This window comes from Eumetopias jubatus, unplaced genomic scaffold (genome assembly GCF_037043125.1).
Source record: "Eumetopias jubatus isolate StellerSeaLion01/CBP00866 unplaced genomic scaffold, mEumJub1_p1.0 scaffold_2, whole genome shotgun sequence".
NCBI lineage: Eukaryota > Metazoa > Chordata > Mammalia > Carnivora > Otariidae > Eumetopias > Eumetopias jubatus.
The window spans coordinates 33,687,968-33,703,308 of NW_028274808.1; the positions used below are offsets into that span (position 1 = coordinate 33,687,968).

Here is a 15,341-nt window from a genome sequence, read left to right on the forward strand (position 1 = left end):
TAAATAAAAATCTTAATAATAATAATAAATAAATTTTTATTCTGTAGCTACTTTTACCTTTCCATTCTCCATTGTGTTTATGAGTTTATTTGTATATTCTCTCTCTCTCTCTGGATTTTTTTTGGGGGAAGGGTCAGTCCTCACAGAAGTGTTTTAATAATCTTTTGGAAGAATCAGCTTTCCATTTGTTAATTTCTTTATTATTTATTTATTTATGGTCTAAATTTCACTGAATCTTCTCATCTCTATTCTCTTCTTTCTTTCTTCCTTTTTTTTTTTTTAAGAGAGAGAGGAGAGAGCACGAGTTGGGTGGGGGGCAGAGGGAGAAGGGGAGAGGGTCTTAAGCAAACTTGCACTGAGCACGGAGCCCAACTTAGGGCTCAATTTCACCACCCTCAGATCATGACCTGAACCAAAATCAAGAGTCGGATATTTAACCACCTGAGCCACCCAGGTGCCCTCTCTATTATTTTCTTGTTTCTTGTTTCTTCTTGCCCCTTTCAGCTTGACTGTTTTTCCCTAACTTCCTGAATTGAGTACTCAGTTCATTTACCTTCACATTTCTTCTTTCTTGATAAATGTATTTATGGCTCCACATTTCTCATTAAGCACAGCTTTCGCTGTCTCACAAATTTGTCTTTCAACATATTTATTATCGTTCATTCTCCATACTTCTTAATTTTCTTTACTACTTCCTTTTTAACCCAAAAGTTATTTAGTAATTATTTAGTTTCTAAACACATTGGATTTTACAAGAACAATACTTTTATATTATATTGATTCTTTGAAATTTATTGAGACTATCTTTGTGTCCTAATTCAGGACCAATTTTTTTGGGAGGGGGTCAACGTTTGTGTGTGCTTAAAAAATACTGTTTCTCTTCATTGATTGTAAATTATCATTAATATTTCTTAGTGTTCAAAATCTCTGCTTTTTCTACCTCTTTAATTTCCTAATTTCTAAAAGAGGTGTTAAAATTCACAGTAACTGCCATGTGTTTCTTTCATCATTCTTGTCAGTTGATGCTTGGTACACTGAAAGACTATATTGTTAGCTGCATATATGTATATACATCTGTTTCATTATATTTTGTACCAGTATGTGATGTTTTTTGAACATTATGCTACTTTTCCTTTACATGTTATTTAATCAGATCCTGTCACTACAAATCCAGCTTTCTTTTGGTTCAATTTTGTTTGAGATATCATTTCATATTCTTTCATTTTTAGCCATTCTTGAGTATGTGTCTTGTCAATAGATTTTGTATTGCATTGTGTTTAATTATAAAGTCTCTGTTTTTTAATTGATCTAATTCATTTACAATTACTCTATTTTTTTAAAGATGTATGTATGTATTTATTTATTTATAGAGAGACAGCTAGCACATGCATGAGCAGGGGGAGGGCTAGAGGGAGAGAGAAAGAGAATCTCCAGCATGCTCTCTGAGCATGGAGCCTGATGCAGGGCTGGAGCCTGACTCAGGGCTCAATCCTACAACCCTGAGATAACGACCTGAGCCGAAATCAAAAGTTGGTCGCTTGAATGACTGAGCCACTTAGGCACCCCAACAATTACTCTATTTTTATAGCAGAATTTTGTTCCATCCTTCGTTTTCATCATTTGTTTTTTTTTTGGGGGGGTAGGGTCAAATAATAAGCAAATCCCAAATTAAGTAAGGAGAGTCTTTATTTGAAAAGATTATTGCAATAAGGTAAGGACAACTGCAGTAGAGATAACTCTCAGATTATAAAATCTGCAAGCATCTTAAGGGTTGGGCAGAAAGGAATTTCTTTTGTAGGCAGGAGTAAACTAGGCCACAAAGAATCAGGTGTGGAGGAATGGGCTGAATAGTTGAGCATGAAATGCCTTTTCTTCAGGTCAGCAGATTCTTGGAAGGGGCCAGGAAGGAGGAGCCACAGGGCAGTGCTGGATCAGGCTGATAGTAAGTCAAAGTTCAGGGTCTAAGGAAGAGAGAGGTGGGACTAAAACTTGGTCAAGTTATCAAGTATCTTACTGATTTTTGATTGGTGGTTACAAATAGTTCAGTTAATCATCTCTGAGGCGAAAGTAAAAGGGAATTTGGAGAGTCTTTCTGGCTTTAGCATAGGTAAAAAAGGGGGAAATCTGTTAGTCTTACTAAATTGTATGGGAAAGGGTAGTTCTTTTCGATAAGCTTTTCCTGAAACACAAAAGGCTGGGAGGATTTCTAACCCATCCCTATCTACATGGGGCACACATCACAGGTAGAGTTTAATATTGCTACCTGCTTTCAAATGAATATATCATTTTCTTTTGGAGATTGTATTTTATGGTGTCAGACTTCTCCTTAAAATATATTCTTTTAATTTACCATAACTGAGCAAACCTTGTCTCTTACAAAGTATTTTATTATACTCCCATATTTGCTTTCAAAATGTGTCTTTATAAACACTAGCATAAATAATATGTATTTCCCTATCATTAGTATTATAGACTCTTTTTAATTTTTGTATTATTTATTTTTTAAATTATGTTCAGTTAGCCAACATATGGTACATCATTAGTTTTTTATGAAACTTTTTTTTTTAAAGATTTTATTTCTTTATTTGTCAGAGAGAGAGAGAGAGCACTCCCGAGTGGCAGGCAGAGGGAGAAGCAGGCTCCCTGTTGAGCAAGGAGCCCGATGTGGGACTTGATCCCAGGACCATGGGATCATGACCTGAGCCGGAGACTGATGCTTAAACCAACTGAGCTACCCAGGCGTCCCAGTATTATAGAATTTAAGATCACATGGCTAATTTTTTCCATGTTCTTTTAGTTTCAATGCTTATCAAATGCACTTCTAAATCAAAATGTTTTCCATATTTATCCCTGTAGCTATCTTTTCTATCCCAAAAGGTATAATTTTTGGCCAAAAAATAGAAATAAAAATAAAACATGTGCTTCATAATTCTTCTTCAGCACGATATCTCTCTGTAAGTATTTCACAGAGTAAGTGTTCAGTAAATCTTTGTTTAATGAATAAACACAAAGAATATGTCAAGTGGATGTCCAGATAGTTATATTCATAAAGTATAACTACAACCTGACAGTATATATTTAAAAATTGTGTATTTCCTCTATCTTTATTTTTTATAAATGTAAATTTACATAAATTTATGTACATGTAAAAATATTCATACAATTATACACACACATGCACGCACGTATACATACCCCTTTTTTCATGCACCCAATGTTTCCTAATTTTTTTGTCTCAAGGTTCATGGAATCCTGTAAATTATATACTCACATAAAAACATGTATATTTTTACATATGAGATATTTTTCCTTGGATTATGTCTGAATCTTTTTATTCAATTATTCAACCATTCTTTCAATACTTGTTAATTGCCTTCTATGTTCAAAGTTCAAGAGTGGGAATAGGGTTATAATTATATATTGGATGGTCAGAGAAGCCTTACCGAGGAGACATTTGATTCAAGACATATATGGAGATAAAGGACTGAACTATCCATTATGTCTGGGGTAACAGTGTTTCCTAAAGAGAGGACAAAAGGGGCAAAAATCCTCCCAAAAGCTCGTTTGGCAGGATAGTAAATAGGCTAATAATTTTCAGGGAAAACATCATTATCTTATAACAATGCATATTTGCATGCATTGAATATAGTTAATTCTTTTCTGGTATCTATAACCAAGAGGTCACGGACCATTAGACATGTTGTGAATGCCAATAAAAATACTTTCCAAATAGCAGAAAACCAGAAACAACTCAGTAGTCCATGAAAGATAAATAAATTCTGCTATATTCACACAATGGAATGTTATACAGCTGTAAAAATCCTTTAACCATTTGCATGGATAAACCTTAAAAACAAAACTGAATTAAAAAAAAAAAAAGTTCCGGGGCACCTAGGTGGCTCAGTCGTTAAGCATCTGCCTTTGGCTCAGGTCATGATCCTGGGGTCCTGGAATCGAGCCCCACATTGGGCTCCCTGCTCAGCAGGAGGCCTGCTTCTCCCTCTCCCACTTCCCCTGCTTGTGTTCACTTTCTGTCTCTGTCAAATAAATTAAAAATCTTTTAAAAAAAATTTTCCTTAGAAAGCTAGGTAGTATGACACTGTTTTCTTACAGTCAAAAACAAACAGCACCTTCTATTAGGCAGCACCCTCTAAAGACCAGGAATGGGGCGACTGGGTAGCTCAGCTGGTTAAGCATCTGCCTTTGGGTCAGGTCATGATCGCAGGGTCCTGGGATGGAGCCCTGAGTTGGGCTCCTTGCTCAGTGAGGAGCCTGCTTCTTCCTCTCTCCTCTGCTCGTGCTCTCTTACAATCTTTCTGTCTCTCAAATAAATAAAATCTTTAAAAAATAAAAAATAAATAAAAGTCCAGGAAATTGAAAGGCAAGGAAATAATTAACACAAAATTTACATTTGATCACCTCTATCAGAGAAGGCAGGAGGCTAGACTAGGGATAGAGTACACAGTCAATGCTATGTTTTCTATCCACAACGTTTTAATTCCCAACTTATTTGATGTGTTTTGACATGCTTACATTTTAAAAGACAACGAAGAAGTAAATTGAAAAGAAGTAAGATAGAGGCACTTTCATATATTGGTTAAGTACATGAATAGTTGAAGTTGATTTGGAAGGTAACTGGTCTATATCTGTCAAAATTTAAAGTACACATACCTTTTTATCTAAGAAATACACATGTGGGAATTCATCAGAAAATGTCTGTATGCATTTATCAATATATGAATACAAAGATGAGGGCACAATGATATTAATTGCAGCATTATTTGTAACAGCAAGACAATGGAAATAACCTAATTATCCATCAAAAAGAAAAAGAAAAGGTTAACTAAGTTATAATATATATTTCCTATGGGATGCTTTGCAATCATTAAAAGTATATTTATATGTTTATATATATTTATATATATAAATATATATATATGCACAGAATTGCATAGAAAAGGAATTAGAAGATGAAAAACGTAAGTCATCAATCATCAATCTTGTTTATCTCTGTGGTGGGAGTAGGAAAGGAGGAAGGAAAATTTTAATTTGTCCTGTATACTCTGTGTAACAAAAAGACTTTGTTCTTATATTGTTCAGGTGATTCTTTTTTTTTCTTTTTTTTTTTTTTTAGAGAGAGAGAAAGATAATGAGAATAAGTAAGCAGAGGGGAGGAGCAGTGGGAGAGAGAGAATCCCAAGCAGGCTCCATGCTCAGCTCAGAGCCTGATGCAGGGCTTGATCTCAAGACCCTGAGATCATGAAACCAAGAGCTGGAGCCACCCAGGCACCTCAGATCAGGTGATTCTTTTTTTTTTTTTTTTTTTTAAGATTATTTGAGAGAGAGAGAGCACATGAGCAGGGGGAGGGGAAGAGGAAAAGAGAATCCGGAAGCAGGCTCCCCACTGAGTGTGGAGCCCATTGTGGGGCTGGATCCCAGGACCCTGAGATTATGACCTGAGCTGAAACCAAGAGCTGGCCACTTAGCCGACTGAACCACCCAGGTGCCCCTCAGGTCGGGTGATTCTTAAAGCATTCTTTTCCTTGCCAAGACGTGTCTGTTAGGATATAAATTATGGTTTGAACAACACTTATTGTTCAAACTGATTTGTATCCAGAATTATTCAATTCCCCTTAATATCCTCTCTTCCTCAAAGTCATAATTTTTAAATTGAGAAAGACCTTAAAATCACACATAGTTTATCAAGATCTATGATTCTTCTAGAGGAATCCCTTAAGTCACTGATGTAGTCTCTCTGCCTTCATCTGGATGTGATTTTGATGGGCTTATCCAGCACTGCCCAACGTTTCAGCTTCTTTCACTTCCTCACTGGTCTCATGATAACCACATTGCAGCCAAAGTCATCTACAGAACAATTCAAAGAGCATCCCTTCCCTGCTTATAAACCAATGCATCTCACATGGAGACTTTCAGATATGTCTCCAAACTTCCTTTGCCTTCCTCAATAACCATTGCCACCCTCTCCTATCATTATTTGCTACCCCAAATTATCTTTGTTCCTCAGACATGCCCTTCCTTTTGGTCTTTGTACAAGTTTTGGCTCTTCTCCTTCTTTCTTCTATTTCAATCATGATATGATTAAAACCACTTAGATTTTTGAAAAATTATAACTTAATTGAAACTCAGCTCTGCCAATTATTGGTTATGTAATCTCTAAAAGAGTACTCAACAAAATTGACCTTTAATTTCTCCATTTGTAAAATGAAAAATAAAAATACTTAATCAGATGTCTGAGAAAATCAAATCAATTAATGGATGTAAATCATTTGTTATTATGGCTATCCTAATGAGTATTCAACCAATATTTGTTTAATCAATTCATACCACAGCACGCAATAATTCCAGGTGTTTATTTCATCAGCACCTACCTATTTGCTGTTATTCCAAGCAATTCAATCTATCAATCAATGATTTACTACATTATTTTGTTGCACTGTTGAACTTTCCAAGCACATCACTTACATCAGTATTATACATATATTTTTTTGGTATCTCTTATTTATTTTTTAGGAGAGTATTAAGAAGAAAGTAATTAATGTCTAATTGTTTATGTAATTTCCCCCTGGTACAATGCTCACTGCATCCTACTTTTAAGCCTCCATTCTTTACAATTTTAGTTCTGGATAGCATTTCAGATAAACTATTTTGTCCAGTGTAATACATCTATGGATGGCATAAAACAAGTTTTTAAATTGTACTATTTTCAATGTCCACCTTGTAGAGAAGAAGTGAGACTAATTCTGATAAAATTTTACTCTGGGGCATGTGATCAACCATTAAAAAAAAAACAAACCCATCCACACACACCAATTCCCAAAGTATTGGCTAACCCACTTCACACTGTTACCACACACAGCCAGCCATTTATCCATTCTGCAAGTAATTGCTGGCCCTGGGAATTGAGTGATTGACAAGACAACCCTGATTACTAGGTCTCTCCAGATTCACAGTCTGGCATCGAAGATACACGTTGAACAGCAATTACAACAAAGTACAATATATGTTAGAAGAACATGTGTCCCAGGTCAACGGGAACACAGAACAAGGGCATCCACATAAAAGATAGCATTTGGGACTTAAGCCCCAATAGCTATTTCCTAAGAAACTTCTCCAGAAAACCTGTTTATGGCAGTTAAGCTGTTCCAAATCCTGAAAAAGAAAAAATGGTTAAAAAAAAAATCGCTTGAAACACCATCTCTACTATTGAGTTTTTCCCTGGAGCTTCTGGTAATTATAGTACATATTCTCCCTCAAGTTTCAATGAAAAAAATCCTTTTGTGGGCCATCACTGTCTTATTGTTAGGCCAGGATTTTTTTTTTTTCTTTTAACAAATCATCCCAAACAAAAGCCTGCTTCATATAGCTCAAATACTGGATAAGGAAAATTTTGCCTGGTCCAAGCTGTTGTCAGTGGTGAGCCAAATCCACACCAAAAGAGCAGGCTGTGATAGAAGGGATTAAATCAGAGACGGATAGTCATTGTTTAAAGACACCAGGGAATTGACTTACCTACAGAGTGGGAAATTGAAAGAATGAGTAGTCCCTAATGTCCACAGTCTTGCAAATTCAGATATGAGTTTAAAGGTATGAAATATGTGTGTATGTGTTTGTGTGTGTGTGTAGTTATGAAAGTTCAAAGGAGCAAAAGATTAATGTTAATTTAAGGGTAATAGAGAAAACTTTATGAAAAAGACAGGATTTGAATTGTATTTAGATGTACACAAAAAATTTCAGTGATGTCAGTAAAGAGGGTACAGAACATGTCTAGATTTTCCTGGTCCATTAGAGCTGGAACAGAGTGCTAAGGAAGGTTTTGACTGACACAAACATAGGAAAAGAAATCCAACTATAAAGCCATCCAAGTAAGGGACAAGAGTCTATAATTCTAATGTAGTGTTCTTTCAAAATAATCTGACTCCCATTGTATACTTTCCTTGCCAAAGAATACTCCTTTGTTCTGGAACTAAAAAATACTTCTATGTTGAAATAACTTATTCTTAGTGGGATTGAAGTGTTGAAATCTGTCCCAAAATTCATTCTATACATGCGAACAGGTGTGTCCCTCATATATGTGTCTCTATGTGTTTTCATTCATCATTGAAGAAGACCTGATAGAATATTGTCCATGATCCCTTTAGCAGCTTGGATGGAGCAGAATCAAAGTGGCATATGACCAGAAGGGACAGATGTCGCCTCATCTAAACCTATCTGTCAGTAACAGTGTTGGCATGGTGCTGGGTACAGTGCTGAGCTCAAGAGGACATCACAGATTGTTACTCTGACTGCTTTCCTGGAAGCAGATACCAAGCATAGCTACTAGTTATTACTGGTACTTTCCCAACAATGTCAGCAGACCTGACTGAAAAACATTTTCTTTTATGTGGGTTCCATTCCCAGTGTGGAGCTCAACCTGGGGCGTGAACTCACAACCCTGAGAGCAAGACATGAACTGAGATCAAGAGTTGGATGTTTAAGTGACTGAGCCACCCAGGTGCCCCTGAAAAACATTCTTTTGACTACAGACAGAGCCCTTCATTTATTTGGGATCTAAGGTCTTAACCCCAGTGCCCTCTCCAATAAACTGCAGCCAAGTTCCAATGCTCTAGACGATGACCCCAGATAAGGGTTGGGGTCAGGTGGGCAGGGGTTTGGGGCCAAGGTTATAGGAGGAGCTGTGCAGCCAACAGAGGTAAAGGCTAGGACAAGCGTTTGGCCATTGCCCCCAACATCCCAACTCCCTGCCCAAGGCCAGGAGCAGAGCAGTGCTGGGGGCTCCTCAGGCCTCTGGGACCTGCCCAAGGAGGCCAGTGTTCTCCTGGCAAAGGGCTCAGGAGTCCTCACAGATCTTCTCCAAGTTGCTGAGGGTCTTCTTCCCCATCTCCGTCTTGATCTGCTCCTCAAGGTCTCTAACTTCCCACATGATTGTGCCTGTATCCTCCATGGTCTGGATGAGCTGGCTGCAGTTCTCATGCAAGGCAGCTAGATACCTGTATGCCTTCCGAACAGCATCATCCTTCTTGGCATCCTTGAACACGAGCTCATCGGTCACAGCATATGTCCGGTCCAGCTTCCCAAACAGAGAGTTGATTTCCTTCTAAAGCTCCTTTGTGTTCGACAAGATCTTAATGATTTCTTCCTTCTGCTTCTGGATGTTGCCCACAATCTCCAGGATGCGCTGGGTATAGGCCAGCCAGGACACGTCTCTAGGCAGGGTCTCCAGTTCTGACACCAGCTGTTTATAGACCTCCTCCTTCCTTTGGGCCTCTTTGGCAGCTCTGGTGCAGTTCCTGGATCTCTGCCAGCCATCGTGAAGATTCCAGCTTTCTGAAATCCTGGAGCTTTCAGAGGTGGAGGTACTCAGCCAGGAGAGGGACCCGGTGCTTTTCCCACTGACCCGCCAAGTGGAAGACCCGCTGGGCACTACTCTCTACCATGAGCTGCAGCTTGGCCAGGTTGGCAGCCCCGCCAGACAGCAGCTCCCCTGCACGGCTCTTCAAGCACAGGCCCTGCTCACTGAGCTCGCTCTACAAACGCTCGGTCTCCACCTGCACAAGGCTGATTCTCAGGGTCTTGATGTTGACTTCAATCTCTTCAGTGTTGCAGTTCACTCCCTCCAGCTGCTCCTGAAGAGACTCCACCTCCCGAGCTGCCTTTGTGTCCTGTTCCGGCCGCCGGGAGGTGGCCAGCACATCAGACACTTGGGCTGCCTGAACCGCAGGCTCCAGATGGAAGGTGAAGGTCTCTGAGTGTGTGAAGCGGAAGGCCTTGGAAGCACCAGTCCTGGCCCCAGCACCCCAGGCCTGCAGCAGCTCTCCCAGATCTCTGGCTTGTTGGGGAGCCCCTATTCAGCCCTAGGTCTGGCGTAGATGCTCAGCCAGGTTCTTCTGCAGCCGTTGCTGCTGAGCCCGTGTATCCTCCTGGGTGGGATGGCAGGGTGCCGGGTGGACCCAGTCCTCATCCCCAGGGCAGTCCTGGCCTGTGTGCTGGCAGAGCTGGATGGTATGGCATTCGAAGAGTGAGGCCACCCTCCTAGCAGGCTAGGGCACCTGGCCTGGTAGCAGCAGAGGACTCGCCTGGAACTCCCGGGGCTCCCCTCTGGAACTCAACTCAGGCATGACAAGCCTGGTGATGTGGAAAGGTTTCTGGGAGGCTGAGCCCTGGAGGTGCTGTAGCTTGGGAGTGCAAAGGAGGGGTGGCACCCAGAGCAGGGCCAGCTGGTCCCGGATTTGGCTCCTGATGGCCTGGAGAAGGATAGCTAAATCACCTGCAAGCTGATCTGCATCCTCAGAGGCATCAGAGGAGAGACGCTCAGCCAAGAGAAGCAGGTCCCAGAGATCAGGCTCACTGGGGTAGAGGAAGTTCTGATAGCCAAGCTCCAATGAATAGCCCAGGTCTATGCAGGCCTGAGCCAGGCTCATGGCCAGGCGGAAGCCGCTGGACATGGCCAGAGGTAGCAGGGGCCTGAGGCCAGAGCCCATGGCAGGTTGAGCACACGCAGGCAGTGGACCACAGCTTCTACAACCAACTCAGTGGTGAAGGCTTGCAGAGTCTGCACATCTGGAGGAACTGCTGTGCCAGCCTGGTGCAGGGAATGGATGAGGATTCGGTTGGCCTCCTCCGTGCCGGATCCGGGTTCAGGGTGGGGCAGAGGAAGAGAGGCGCAGCTGTTGAAACCTGAAAAACATTTTTTAGATGAGGATATATTTCCTAGAATATCTAAGATCTAGTGTTGTTTTACCAAAATTAACCACTTTGGCTAAAAGAGACCTCTGAGAATTTAAGGAGCCAAATTATCCATATACAAACACATCTTATCTCACTCAATAATCCTTTAATAGCATGTCCTAGAAAAACTACAAAACAATGTTTGATTCTTTCATACCTTATTAGCAAATGCAAACCCAAAGGCGAAACCCAGTGCATAACTGTCCTGTAGTATCGAAATCATGTGTAAGACATTGCTGAGTAATCCAGAGATCTGGACTCCTCCAAACGGCAAATACAGCTTTGCTTTGGAATGAATGATAACTATAATCCATTTAATTCACCCAAAATGTTTATTGAAACATTGTCTGACACACTGAGAATACAGCTACAAAAACAAGCAGCAGGAATGTTTCCTTCCTCGTGGGACTTATTTCCAGTGGGAAGATATTAGTAGTAAATAAAACAGGCCAATGAGGAGTAGACCAGAGGGTGATCAAAACTATGGAGTAACAGCAAAGAATGAGGATGGGAATGCAGAGGCAGCAGGGGTGGGTGTAGGGAGAGGGCTACTGCCATTTCACATATGGCTGTCAGGCCAGGTGTTCCTGATTGAGTGATATGTGAGCAAAAAGCTGAAGGAACTGAACAATGAAGCCAAATCATTATCTACAGGGACAGCAGCACTGGCAGAGGAAACAGCACAGTCAAACATCTCAAGATAAGACTATGCTTGGCATGTTCAAGAAATATCAAGAAGGGGTCGCCTGGGTGGCTCAGTTAGTTGGGCGACTGCCTTCGGCTCAGATCATGATCCTGGAGTCCGTGGATCGAGTCCTGCATCGGGCTCCCTGCTCGACAGGGAGTCTGCTTCTCCCTTGACCCTCCCCTCTCTCATGTGCTCTCTCTCTCTCTCTCTCTCTCATTCTCTCTGTCTCAAATAAATAAATAAAAATCTTAAAAAAAAATAAAAAAAAAGAAAGAAATATCAAGAAGATTAGGATGGCCAAAATGGAATGAAAGGGGGGAGAGTTGAAGGAGGTGAGATGAGTGAAGCAGCAGGGGAGCTACTGTACAAAGCTGGCTTTTACTCTGAGTGAGATGGGGGACACCACAGAGGTCAGAGTAAGGAGGGTGTGGTCTGAAAGGACAACTCTGCTTACTGTGTTAACAGACTACAGGTGAGGGTCAGCTCTTAAGCAGGAAGACCAGTCAGAGAGCCATTGCAAAAATCCAAGTGAAAGATGAGAGTTTCAGGCAGGTGACTAGGGAGGAACTGGTAAGAATTGGCTAGATTCAAATGTATATATTTTGATGATAAGGATGCACGGTAGATTGCATATGAGTTGGGATAAAATAGAGGAGTCAAAAGATGGTTCTGTCCTAAGGATGAGGTTCCCATTTGTGGAGATAAAGAATGGGAGAGGAGCGTCCTTGGAGGAGGGGAAATCACAAACTTTGATTTGAGGCATGTCAAGTGTGAGATGCCTATTAAACAACAAAATATGTGCATTGGGTAGCCAGGAGGAAAGAAATAGTTACAGTTAAAGCCAGAGTTCATGGCCAGAGATGTAACTTTGCACATTAGCAAAGGGAAGGCACTTAGCACTCTGAGACTGGATAAGTCATCAAGGGAATGTGTAGAAATAGAAGAGAAAGTGCCAGGGAGAAAAGGAAGAACTCACCAAGTTGAGGAAGAAGCCACAAAGGAATTATGATTACAATATAAATTGTGCAATCACAGTCTTTCTGTTTTAAGAACGTAATTCTATTTGTTATTTCCAGTTTGTGTGTCCTGTGACTATATGGATTACCTTTTTATGTAAACACTACTGATGCCAATGACTCCTGGCTGATTCAATATATATTTATTGAAGCACCTACTAAGTGCAAAGCATTCCTCCACCAGAACACAAAGCTCTTTTTCTCTAGGAATTTTGGACAATGATGAGATAGTGAATAGAGAAAAAGTTTCATGCTTATAGAAAGTTCTTTAATGGCCCAATCTTTGCACTAGCTTAGTGTGCAGTAGTTTGTAGGCACACCTCAAAAAGTGAAGCATGAAGACCCAAATGATGGGACAGAAGGAAGGCATAGATGAGTTACTGAAGTGAAAAACCACGATCCTCCCTCTCCATTTCTTCAGCAATATGCTGTGGCACACCGATTTTTCTCTAGACTCTGGAAATGCTAATTTAATAACTTTACTTTTATTCATTATTGTAATTATAAATTCATGACTGTAATTTTAAAGTCATCTTTTTTCTACCTTCTGCTCCAGTGACATCTGAATGCTATTGATTGTAAATGTCAAATTAAATTTCTAGGCATATTTTCCTTGTGTTGGGATCAATACATAACTTGAAGAGCTCCTTTGATAGGACATTGAAAGTTATTTCTCACCCATGTGACATTTTGGCTCTTTTCCCCATGAATATTTGTTAGATATTGGCAGCTTTCACTTCCTGGATGTTTACAGGGAAATATGGTCTTGCTTTGTAAACGTGAACTTCCAAACTAAAAAAATAAAAAATAAAAAGAGAGAGATGTGAGACCATGAATCATATGCATATTAATTTAACTTGAATAAACGCAATAGAAGAAAATCCAAATTTACAAAAGCTGATTAAGGTGCCCCAACTCTGTTAATTATTTATTGATTTTTTACAAAAGTATTCTTAGTTTTTTAATTTTCAATAAGTCAGTATAGGATTCCTTCAATCATTTAAAAATGCTTTACTTATAGCTTTTGATGTCTTTTTTGAGTCATAGTTACAGAAATCTAGAAAAATTGATTTGCTTAAACCATTACTTTCATATTTTAATCATTTTTTCATTCATTAATTTACTCACTCAATTGTAAATTGTATCAAACAGTATAGAAAACAGTATGTAGGTTCAAAAAAGTTAAAAATATAACTACCATATGATTCAACAACCCTACTTCTGGATAAATACCCAAAGGAAAGGAAATCACTACCTCAAAGAGATATCTTCACTCCCATGTTTATTGTAACATTATTCACAATAGCCAATATATGGAAACAACCTAAGTATCCACTAATAGATGAATAAAATCCCAACATTTGTGACAACATAGGTAAACCTGGAGGACATTATACAAAGTGAAATAAACCAGACACAGAAAGACAAATATTGCATCTCATTTATATACATGGAATTAAACAAAGCTGAATTCATAGCAACACAGAGTAGAGTAGTGGTTACCTGTGGCTGGAGTGTGGAGGAAAATGGAAGATTAAAAAAGAACTAAGAAAGAAAATAGAGTAGTGGTTGCTAGAAGCTGAGGGTAGGAGGCATTACTGAGAGTCATTTCTTAATAGGTGCAGAGTTCAGTTTTGCAAAATGAAAAGAGTTCTGGAGATGGATGGTGGTGATGGCTGCACAACAGTATGAATGTACTTAGCTCCACTGAATGGTACACCTCAAAGTGGTTATGATAGTAAGTTATATGTTATGTGTATTTACCACAATAGAATATAATAATTTACCCATTAAAAATTAAAAAAATAATAATTTCCATAAGTATTATTGAGCATCTAAACTTGAGTCAGCCAGGCTTGGGTCTTGGGTCTATAGGAGAGAGAACCCCCACTCCCACCCCATCAGGAGTGGTAGGGCCAAAGAGACTCTTGAAACAATATTGACTACAGTGGGTCTTCACATGGTCTGCTGAATGCTATCTAATGGAGACCCTTCATCCACTTCCTCTGTGAAATCCCCGATAAAGTCAACATTTCTTACTCAGATGTTTGAGTGAATTTCCTTGGGGAAAAACCAAAGAAGAGGTGACAAGTTCTTTGTCCAAGGTTGGCATGGGCTAGAAACAGAGACTGCTCATACCCAGAAGCTGGAAGAGCATTGTCCACCATAGTTGCCCTCTATTAAAACACTTCTCATGTGAGAAGGTAAATCATTGTCCAAATATATTCTGCTCCTGAATGGTAAGGTGTACTATTTTACTTGCAGCTCCAGGTGACTGGTATGGTGTCTGGCCCTCACCCTTATCCCATAGATAATTAGTGAATACTCCACAGACTGAATGATTGTTGAACATTTCTGTATTTTCCATTCAAGAAGTAGCAGGCATTCCCTCAGAATTACAGCTGGTGCTGACATGAGATGGAATTGTGAGGAGGGCACAAGCTGACCTAAGCAGCCAATTCAGGCACTGAGGCTAAAGGGCATATTGAGGGGGACCTGGCTCCTCCCACAGGTAATGTTGGGGACCATGGTGTATGCTTACCCTCACTGAGACTCAAGCAGAGATAAGCAACAAACCCAGAGACTGATGAACTAAGATGATGGCAGCTACTGAGGATGGTAACTGACATTTTTGAAGGAAAAAAAAAAAAAGGAAGACAGCACTTTTATTATCATATGGCTCCTCATCTTCTCTTCCCATCCACCATGGTCTTCTCCCTTCTCTTATTCCGTAGCACTTTGGGCTTGCTCTTCCAAATCAGTCAGTGGACATGGGGAATATATTTGAGCTTATGCTTGTCAAAAACCAATGTGGAGGAAAAAGTGGATTCTAAAAAAAAGCACTGGCTTGTGTTCTCATCAAAAAACAGATACAAATATAAGGTTAGTAT

At 39.8% G+C, this 15,341-nt stretch overlaps 1 pseudogene; it reads right to left on the reverse strand.

Annotated features, from left to right (window-relative positions):
* Positions 1–8,797: 8,797 nt before the first annotated feature.
* On the reverse strand, positions 8,798–15,080 carry LOC114198148 (coiled-coil domain-containing protein 22 pseudogene; annotated as a pseudogene).
* Between the last annotated feature and the right edge of the window lie 261 nt (positions 15,081–15,341).